This window comes from Apis dorsata, unplaced genomic scaffold (genome assembly GCF_000469605.1).
Source record: "Apis dorsata unplaced genomic scaffold, Apis dorsata 1.3 scaffold_530, whole genome shotgun sequence".
NCBI lineage: Eukaryota > Metazoa > Arthropoda > Insecta > Hymenoptera > Apidae > Apis > Apis dorsata.
Window position 1 is genome coordinate 455,314 of NW_006263752.1, and position 7,783 is coordinate 463,096.

Genomic DNA, 7,783 nt, shown 5'->3' on the forward strand with positions numbered 1-7,783 from the left:
CATTTTATTAATATATTTATTTTTACTTGTATTTCATTCATATTCTTTTTATATTCATACTTTAAATATCAACAATTCATTTTTCTATTAAATAATTGTATAGATTTACGAAAATATATTTAACCAATTTATCGAATAGAAATTATTGCTCTTTCACACATAAATAATATCATTGAAAGTTAACAATATTTTTCTCCATTTCTTTTATTTCATTCATTCATTCATTCATTTACATATTGCTTCTATATATGCACGAATGCATTTATACAAAATAATTTATCGATAAAATAATATTCTTAGTTTCCAACTTTTATCTCTTGCAAACATTATTGTGCACACTTTCCCAGAGCGATAGCTCGTCATGCATATTCAATTTTCGCAACCGTAACAACCATTGCTAATTAACGACGGATATTAATTTAAACAGATGTAATTCAAGCGTTTCCGTGAATACATATACTATAGAATCCAATATTCACATAATTCTAAACATTGGAATAGCTAATTAATTAAAATTAAATATCAATAAATATAAATTCTGGTATCCAAAATCAAAAAAAAACGATTATCAGAACGAACCAATGATCGAATACAATGAGAATTTCTAGTTTAAATATGAAATTTTTTTGTGGGAGAGAAATGATATTAAGGATGTTAAAAGGAAAAAAAAAAGTCTTTGCGTTTGTTAAATTGTATTTATTGTATTTAATTTATACATGAATCTTTTCTACTTTTATACATAATAATATAATTAAATAAATAGAAATTTTATATAAATTTTATATATTTATTTATTTTTTTTTTTTATGTGGAAATTACAGCATCAAACTAGATTCTTCATTTTTATATAATATTTAAATAATGATCATCCTTCTTATTCTTTCAATAATTCAAATTTACAATATTTATCGTATTCTCAATTTCAAAGAGTTCTCTCTCTCTCTTTCTTTCTCTCTCTTTATCATCGTTTCTTCCATTGTACTTGCACTTTTTATGCAAAATTTAGATTACAAGGGTTGAGAAAATCCCTCTCCTCTATTCGTCATCCTCAACATCATCAATCACCCTCGTCCTCAGCACACCTACAACATAAGTAAGTAACATTACTCCCAATGACATGGTAACCCATACACCATCTGATTACCTCGTAAAAGTTAATCAATCTCGTCGAGTTTTAATACTCGCCCATTGTTCGAATTTCCATCAACTGGTTAGGAAAAACTCTCTCCCACACGCAACTTACTTTTCCTCTATCCTTTCCTTTCATCCACCCTCTCGCTTAATCCCCGCGCATCGCGAGCCTCATCGTCTTAAAGTGCGTCAGGACGAAAATTTTAATTCGTCTTTGCCCACCCCGCCACAAAACGGCGCCATTGTTCGTCACATAAAAGCCCCATCAGATACCGAGTATACACGGGCCACCACCGTGGGATATCGACCGTCTCTACCCCTGCGTGTGTTTTTGGTAGCGTGCGTGTGCGCCCAGACCTGGCAAGGGATGGATATACGGATAGAGGGCAGAGACAGAAAGGAAGATATATATATATACACTGTCGTTCATAAGTATGCGAAACTTATAGTCGATTTGTCGTAACTTGGATTACTTAATCGATCCTTGGCTGATGATTAAATCAATCAGTATTTTATTATCTTTTTAAAACTTGAATACGTTCAAAATCTAATACATAATATATTACTTAAGAAAGATTTTGTTTAAATAACAAATATTAAGTATATTTTAAAAATTAATCTTATGATGTCACATTTCAACGAATTTAATAATTAGATTATTATACGTTTTGTTAAATAATCATTCGTATACTTTTGAATGATGATATACGTGTCTCTGTGTGATAGTCCTCAACGTAATCCATGATGTTTCCATGGGGTTCGCGACATGGGGTGGGTCAGGCCAAATCGACCGCCTCGCGCTTTCCCTGTCCACCGATGTTATTCCCTTCGAATACACCTCCGAGAAACCATCTCTACCCCTGTTTAATTAAAAACTTTTGTCGTGGGGCGGGTATGCGCCGTGTTTTGTGGCGTCTTCCGATTTGCAGAAATGCATGGCGCATAAAGTTTTTCTTTTCCAATCCGGTAGCCGGTTAGAACAGAGATCTTTACACGCGGGATGGCCATTGTCTGCTCAAGTGGTCACGAACGAGGAAAAACGCGTGGTTTATACGAAGGTTTTCTCGTCTCGTCGTCGTCGTCGTCGTCGTCGATCGGGTTTTTTAGATGGTTCATCGAGGTTGGTGGATGGGTTGGAAGTATGGGGTTTGTTGTGGAGATTCTGGACTCCTGTGAAAAGAGAGCTTTGAAACGTGATGTTTGCTTAGCGGAGAATCGGTAGTTGGTACGAATACCTTTTTTGGAGCTTTATTTTTGGGATTTTTCTCTTTTTAAATAAATAAATAATATTCGTGTTCTTAGTTGAGAAATGATAACTTTATCGTTTTACTCTATGTTAAAGATCAATAAAAGATTTTTCTTATGATTTTAAATTAATTAAGATGAAATAAATACATTTTTATCTATTGTTTTTATCATTTTTATCTATTTTTATCTATTATATATATATGAAATTAATCTATTTTTAATTCAATTTATTCGATCCAATAGAATTTCATTTGCTTGTGAGAAGGAAAAATTAATTCTTTTTATAATGAATAAATTTTTAATTGGGGATTATAAGTAATTTATTGTATACAATCCACTTTTAATTTAATTTATATAATATCATTGTAAAAAGTTATCCCTCTTTTCTCCCATTATTGAAATTATTGTGTTATAATATATAGTTTATTATACATAATTTTTCAATACACTGATAACATTAAATTATATTTATCTAATTATATATATATATTAGTTAATAACTACGTAAAGCGCAATCTGAGTACACGTTACATGGATCGTGATAGAGTTAATAATAAATGGCAGGCACAAATACCGTAACTTTCCTCCAACTAAATTTAGGATGGAAAGCAATTACCACGGTCCTATGAATTATCGAGAAATATCGAAGAGGACCACATCCTGAATTACAGCGCGAGAAATTGCGCGGTCTAGCGTACACCAAGATTAAGTGCCTAGCCAATATTAAGTGTCCCTGGTTGCGAATATTCCGTCTTAAATTCATTGACGTCGATTTTGAACTCGATCTGTCCCATTCTCGCTTGAAATTACGACAAATAACTCTTTGCTTCTTAATATTTTCTAAATTTCCTTCGATTTATTCAACATTGATGGTGTAATCTATTTTTCAGATCAATTACGGAATTGAATTATTAAAATCTTTTCAAATTAAAATTATATAAGTGATTTAGAAATGGGAACAATATTCTTCGTGATAAAAATAGAAATTTATTGGATTTTTTCCATTAAACAGATACAATTGTTCTATTTGCATAACGCACATCCGACTTTTAAGATTTTTTATTTTAACTCGCACACTGCTCGCGTAAAATGTCTTTCGTTATAAATGGGACAAACAGAACGTATAATATCCTCGTTGATCAAACCAGATCTCAAGCATCGAGTTAAAAATCCAAATTCACAAGAAATCTTTCCCACTATGCACACTCGTTTCACACTCGTTCAAGTGGCCCTCTTCACGCTCTCTTCTCGTTCACAGCTGGCCCAAACCGGTTGAAACGAAATTTCGTTTCGACGTGTTACGTGTTATTATCCTCAAACGTTCCTTTTAAAGCGATGATTTCATTCGTCTCCGCTTCTGCCGCGGCCGCGTAATTTGTTTATCGGCCATCGAAAGCGACGTGCCATCGCGAACGACCTGCATTTCCGTTTCGAGGGCCGACACGTGTGCTGGAAATCGGGATACGTGTGCTGTGTACACACAAGGAACTTCTTCGTTCCAGACGGGATATTAAACACACACGTCGAATCTCGAAACGCTGTCAACTCCAGCCTCGCAGCGGTGGAAAACGAGATCGTAAATATTTAGTTCGAAGCCGGGAAAGGAAGCTCTCGAATTCCGGAAGTCGTTGTGCGAATTGGTAAAGGGCACGCCTTTTGTCATTTTCTACTTTCTCGTATAATGAAATTCTCGTATTCCTTCGTAGCGATTTGTACGGGGATGTTGTCATCTTTGTTTGTGTATTTGAAATTTACTCAAGTCAAAGGATTTCGATGTCCAATTGAACGATATATTGCGATAATTTTTACGAAGGTATCATCGTAACAAAGTTCTTTTTCGTTATTTGTTAGTAAAGCAGAAATGTTAATGTAATTAATACGATATACCTTTTATAAATTTATATCCAACGTATTATGAGGATAATCAGCTTTTCACAATAATATGATGCAGTTTAATTAAATATTTGATGTACGGTTCGTTTTGTATTCCCTATATCCTTGTGTTGCATCCTCAGAAAATTATAATTATGCAACAATATGATCTATTTTGTATACGTTATATTTTTCTATTTCACGTTTGAAAAAATTATTAAAAATTATAAATATCAGTAATAATATATATATATAAATATATATGAAAATATTTTAAAAGAAATTGAAAGAAATAGCGTTATAAAAATTGTACATATTTACAACTCTTGGAATGACGTAGTCTCTGATCAAATTATAAAGAGTTTCGAGAGGAAATTTTACGTCTTTGAAGTCGTTCCAGTTATTACATTATTAGTTTTCTCTTTTAAGAATTTCCAGGATGCATTAATAAAAGAAATCAAAAGGAATAGAATATCTTTAGGCATATTTATATTTTTCCATTTAATAACACGATTTCTTATTTTAAAATTTCAACACGATAATATTTTTTCTTTAATCCGTTTATGATTCCTTATCATAAAATATATTTTTCGAAAGGGAACAATATTTCTAAAAGAAAATAATTAACTCGATAATAAACTGGTTTATTATATTTATCCAAAAGAGGATATTAAAGTTGCCTGTTACTTATAAATCACTCTTATGTTAGCCAAGATTTTCGAAAGTGGGTTACGAAGCGGTAGTTCTTTTTTCTACGTCCTTATTAGACTGTAAAAATTAAATTATATTTTCGTTCCAAAGTCTAGCTTCGTTGTTATTGTTAAATTGAAAAAAAAATCGATCAAATGTGATCAATTAAAAACTATGAAAAATGTATCAAACTAAAAAACTAATCGTTAAACAGAATAATAATAATTAGTCAAATTTCTGGGATTTTTAGATTTAAAATCGTCGAAAAAACGTCATCAAATTTCAAAAATAAATATCGAAAGTTTTTGTTTAACGATAAATTACATTTAGATCGACAGTTTTATAAAATTAATCGTACAATTTAGTTTTTTAATTAAAATATTATTATAATTAATTTGAGAAAATTGAAATTTGAAAATTGTCAAATTTAATAGTAAAAATAAACAAACAAATAAATAATTTCCTGCCCTCGATAAACACTGAAGTGTTTAAAATCACATCAGGTTAAATTTCAATTTAAAAATGCCTGACACAGATTCCACGATTAATATTTCGCACGCGTACATAGCCTCTCAATGAGCGAAATTTTTATCACGTGTAATTTAACTCTGCTAGAATTAGGATAGGCGAAGAATTTGCGTGGCCCAGGAAGAGAAGTTGGAAAGTTGATTCGCTCAAAATTCCCATTACTTTACGTGTAATAAGCTCCCATTCGAAACTTGAAATTCACAACTTTATAATTATGCGTGATGTAATGATGTTTAACAGACGATAGGAGGATATCGTCACATCCTGCTATCCAGAAATTTATTTTCAAGTTTAGTTGTTTCTTGTTGTTTTTACACGCGCATCGTGTATGCAATGCTGAAACAATCTCATCGAAGAAAAGATTCGAATAAAGGGAAAAAAGTTTCTGCGTGACTTCGTGTTGTGCTCTTTTGTTTTCGGGGAAGTCTCTAGGGGAATATTGAGGATTGGGAACAGAACGTGGAAAAACCTTTCATTCTTCTAGTTTTTTTTATTTTTTTTTATTGTTGTATGAAAGTTTATGCAGGCTGATTCTGGAATTGTGATACGATTGGAAAAAAGTTCGTTGTGGAAAAAATAGGTCATGAAAAATGGAACAGAATGGACAGATGATAAAAGATAAAGATTAATAAAAGATTTATGTAGTTCGTGAACTTCTTTATTCTTAGAACTTTATATTAATAGATCAATTGAGTTAATTTCGTATATTAAATAATAGATTCTTTATCTTTGTTGGAGTTAATATATTTTTTTGTAATATCATTTTTAAACTTGATTATTATAATTATTGATCACAAGAAATCATTCTTTTTTAAATTATATTACAATTTTGGTATATAAATATATAATACAAATATATATTTCTGGTTTCAACATTGATTAGTTTATTTCGCAAGTATCGGCAATTAATTCTTGAAAATAAATTTAGAACTTATGATCTTTATTATTAAAACATTGGAAATGAGAATGGAAATCAAATTAAATCGAATTTTACAAGTAATTTCGCGTTTACGTACAATTGTAATTTTAATTTCCTAAAAATTTTAACGCGTTTAACATGGCATTGAACACGATCTTTACATTACCAAATTCACGAAAAAAATCTCTACCATCGCTCGAACAATCCACAACGAAACGCAGTGGACATTTGAAACGCACGAAGAGCAAAATGGCTCGGTTAATGACTCATAAATATCTAGCAGAGGAATTAACATTTATCACTGGACGTCAGCGTGTTAATTAATGTATTAAAGCCGTTCAAACGGACGAAAGGGAACATTTTTTTTGTTTTTTTTTCCTCTCCGGTGGCGCTCACCATTTCTATGAATGAGAACAATCGACTAGTTAGCATTCCCTGCGCCCCCCTCGTTACGCTCGTTCTAATTTAACGTGTTACTCGGAAACACGGTCTGCGTGCCTGATTTGTGTCGCGCGGAAAAGGAAACACGCGAGCCAGCCCCCCTACTCTCTAAAGAAGATGCACGACGTAGAAAAAAGGGAGGCAAGAAAACGCGGACGTCTTCCAAGTCTTCTTTAAATACAACGTGATCGATGATCCACCGGTGGATGTAGGGTGCGGCAAGAAAGCAATTTCATAAAGTCTTTCGAAATATTAGGTCTGTCAGGAAATTGAATTGTTCCTGGTGACAGTTGGACAGCAGGATCTTAAAATATGACTATTTTAATCTTGATCGTTTACACTCGCTTCGTTAATTTATTTTTTTTTTCTTCTTATGTTGATTATTTACGCATTTTGGTAATATTTAAAGATTTTATGCTTATGGATATTCTTTTCCTTTATTTTTAATATGTCTTATTAATTCATATTTTCTTCTAAATCCTTTACAATATATTATATATTAATTAAATCCTGAATCGTTACATGTTAATGACTTTATTTCAGTCAGTTTTCTTTATCTACGTTGCAATAGAAATATATATTGCAACGATATTGTTTAACTTCTTATTATAACTTATCGTATTGCAATATTACATCTAATATTTCTTCAAATTCTACGAAACATCGTACAAACCGAGAGAAAAATTCTTAAAGAAAGTACAATGCATCTTTGGAAAATGCATGGGTAGTAACATGCTCCTTTCATAGCCTCTGTGTTGTTAAAAAAAAAAAAAAGAAAAACAATAAATCGAATTCAATAATATAGATTGAAAAAGGAGGGAGGGGGAAAGAATCGCAAACAAAACATTTGCGTTGATGCAACCTCGTTCCTTAATGGGCCCTCCAATAACGAGTTATGACAAAGCATTTTGCCACCCTTAAAAAAAAAAAAAAAAGTCGCGGCGCATTATAGCG

At 31.7% G+C, this 7,783-nt stretch overlaps 1 protein-coding gene across 4 annotated transcripts in view; it reads left to right on the top strand.

The window, feature by feature from the left end:
- LOC102677265 (tyrosine-protein kinase Src64B) overlaps positions 1-7,783 on the top strand; it is a 72,783-nt gene that overhangs the window by 60,099 nt on the left and 4,901 nt on the right. The gene's annotated exons all lie outside the window — the stretch shown is intronic.